This window comes from Microtus ochrogaster, chromosome 21 (assembly GCF_000317375.1).
Source record: "Microtus ochrogaster isolate Prairie Vole_2 chromosome 21, MicOch1.0, whole genome shotgun sequence".
In the NCBI taxonomy this organism is placed as follows: Eukaryota; Metazoa; Chordata; class Mammalia; order Rodentia; family Cricetidae; genus Microtus; species Microtus ochrogaster.
The window spans coordinates 14,780,764-14,784,027 of NC_022022.1; positions in this window are offsets into that span (position 1 = coordinate 14,780,764).

Sequence of the window (3,264 nt, forward strand, 5' to 3'; positions counted from 1 at the left end):
AAACCGGACTCTCTGAACATGGCGGACAATGAGGGCTGCTGAGAAGCCAAGGACAATGGCACGGGGTTGTGATCCTACTTTATTAATATAATAACAAACAAATAATAACAATATTTTTCTACTATCTGGATCCAGTGTCCTTTCTAAATATCTTCTTTCTTCCCCCCAAAGCGAATCCCACTCTTTGACTTAGCTTCTACCAGTCTTCCAAGCATATCTTGCCTTTCATTTCTTTTTAAAACAGAGTTTTCTGAAACCCATGATATAGATTTTTTAAAAAATAAGATCTAAACATATTTGAGGTTCTACTCAAAACCTCCTAGCTCCATAGACTGCTCAATAACCACTCTTGATCAGTGTGTAGTCTCATTTTCACTATGCTTTACCAGCACATATGTAATTATAGTAAGAAAGAACTTTGCAGGGGTAGTCTTTGCAGGGATGCAATTTACCTTCCATTTCAGGTGCCATTATCCTGGCTTACTCTAGCTACTAGATTATGATCTCCTTAAGCAATGGCAATTTTATTTTGTTTTGTCAAGGTGACTGTGATGTTTTTCTAATGAAAATTTAGAATAGAGAGAAAAGGAACAGAGAAGAATTTGAGTGTAAATACAATCATGAGCTTTTTCTTTAAAATCTTTCAGTAATAGTTTTATTTGCTACTTGATAGACTGCTGATCTGTTATCCCACAATTTCTTCCATAGTACCTTGCTGTTGGACATTTTTTTATTTCACCATGGGTGTAAATAATGTAGCTAAACCATAATTTCTTTTTTGTTAAGCCTCAATTATTTCCTCAGGAGAGACTCAGAAATACACAACCACTGGTTCGAGTGCCCAACTATGGTTACTTATCACCTGATAGTTTTCCAGCAAACTTGAACTTCAGATAGAATAGAACAAAATTCATTTCAGCCCCATCTTAATAGCATCGATTTTATTGTTGCATATATTTTCTGATTTTTTAATAAAAAATGTTGGTGACATTGTTTTGCTTTGAATGTGCATAAGTAGCATTATCTCTTCTCAAGTGTTTGAAAATTGCTTTGATAAGGATGCAAGTGCACCCCTTTAGGTGGAAGACTGAATTTCTTCTTTCTTTCTCTCTCTCTCTCTCTCTCTCTCTCTCTCTCTCTCTCTCTCTCTCTTTCTTTTTTTCCCTCTCTTCCCCCTTCCTTTATTTTTGTCAAGATCTCGATATGTAGTTCAGCTTTGCCTGAAGCCTTCCGATTTGCGAGAATAAAGGCACACATGACCATTTTGGCCTCTGAGATCAGATTTATTCATGGGCACTATAAGTATTTGTGGTGTCCTAAGTATGTGTCAGAGTAAAAGAGGATGACATCTCAGAGACAATGAGGAATGCTAGTTTCACAAAGAGTGTAAAAAGGGAGTAACACAGCATTTAAAGATTCTAAATATTTTCCTTCCACAGTCACCCTGACAGTGGCTTTGGACACTGTTTCTGCTTGAATGATTTCACACACATAAAACCAAGCATTTAGCAGAATGAGACAATAGTGATTAAATCAAGTATTACTATTACAGTCTGAAGCTGAGTTTTCAATTCAGGAGCCTGGTATCAATAGCTGCAGGTAATGTAACCTGGAAATCAAGGGTGAGTTAGCTGGGAGGAGGGTCATTCTGCTTGAAGAAATCATTGTTAAAACCCTATGCAATCCTTTACCCAGCATGCCTGGTAAAAATACGTTACTGTACTGCCAATGTATTTAATATTTGATCTACATGAATTATGCCATTTTGCATATACTTTCTGATTTCTTCTGTGAATTGCTTATTACAGAGTTATCTTTCTTCTAGCAATATGCAAAAAATGTGTGCAAAGAACTTTACCCATCTCATTTTCATTTATTTATCAGAATATGCAGCATCTGCTGAAGCTGAGGCCCATAGTCTCAGAAAGGTTCCTTTTATTCCACTCCCTGGCTGCATACCATCAGCGCAATTCAGATGGAAATTCCACAGAGATGTGATATTGCTAGTGGATTCGATGTCTCTGGAAAATCTGACCTCCCAAATTTGATTTATTTAGCATATTTGCATTTTAATGGTTCTCTTCCTGAAAGGGTAATCGTCTCATCAAGATGGACCGCTACGGTTTTACTGAGTCATTTGTGTTCCTCAGCTCATTTATCTGTGTTCATTACTGTTCAGGATGGTTCTACCGCACAGTGTGCCAGCATGCGTGCGTCCTATTCACCTGAAGGGACGACGTCAGCATTTTAAAAGATGGAGCATTTGGAATTTTGCTCGTCATGCAGTTTTGATAGTTTGCTGAATCAGCTTCCCAGCCAACAGCACCTTAGGTTTCTGTGGTGCCTCCTCATTTATAGAAGTCTTTTCACGTATGTCCACTCAATTTGTGACATATTCAAATTATTAAAAAGGTTCAATGACCTTTTAAAAGCTAAGTGAACCAATTGAAGAGTCAACTCTTTCCCTCCCAGTTTCAGTTGTCAGGTTCCCAAGCTTGCTCTAAGTATCAGATTGAGTGGACTTGGCGGTGGCTGTAGTTTGATGGTAAGCTACTGTCTACTATTACCAGATCAAATTGTGGCATCTCAGTTTTACTACCTGCTATCTCATACCCAATTCCATTTATTTTACTATTTTATTTCATTTGTTGCAGCAAGCAATTTCCCCCTCCTCCCCATATCCTATTTTCTAGAACACTCTATCTCTCCCCAGGAATTGTTATATTTACTTTACTACTAAAACAATGTACCAATTCCTGTCACCAGTTATTGTGGAGAATGACATAGAGATTAAAATCTTATCTAGACTCTGCCTAACTCTTGAATAAGATCTTCCTCTTAGGATATTGGGGTGTGGCCTACGACGTCAACAGTATTCCTTAGAATAAAGCAGGTGCAAATAAAACTTAAGATACTGCCTTATATCAGTCTCTATTACTGTTTAGTATCATGTCACAACATGGGCCTTTCCACAAAGGGACTACAGATCTCCAAAAGACATCACCTTCTGTGGAAGATTAAAGCAGATATCAACACTTATATTTTTATGGTTAAAAGCTTTGTGAAGTTTCTTTATGCAATATTTTTATTGATTTCTTTGAGCATTTCATAAGATGTGTTTTGAGTACACTTAGCCCTCTTGACTTTTCCTTTTACCATTATTTTCATCCTCACAGTCCTTCCCATCCAACTATGATATTGCTGCATGGTTTTTTTTTTCTGTTTTTTTTTGTTGTTGTTGTTGTTGTTTTGTTTGTTTGTTTT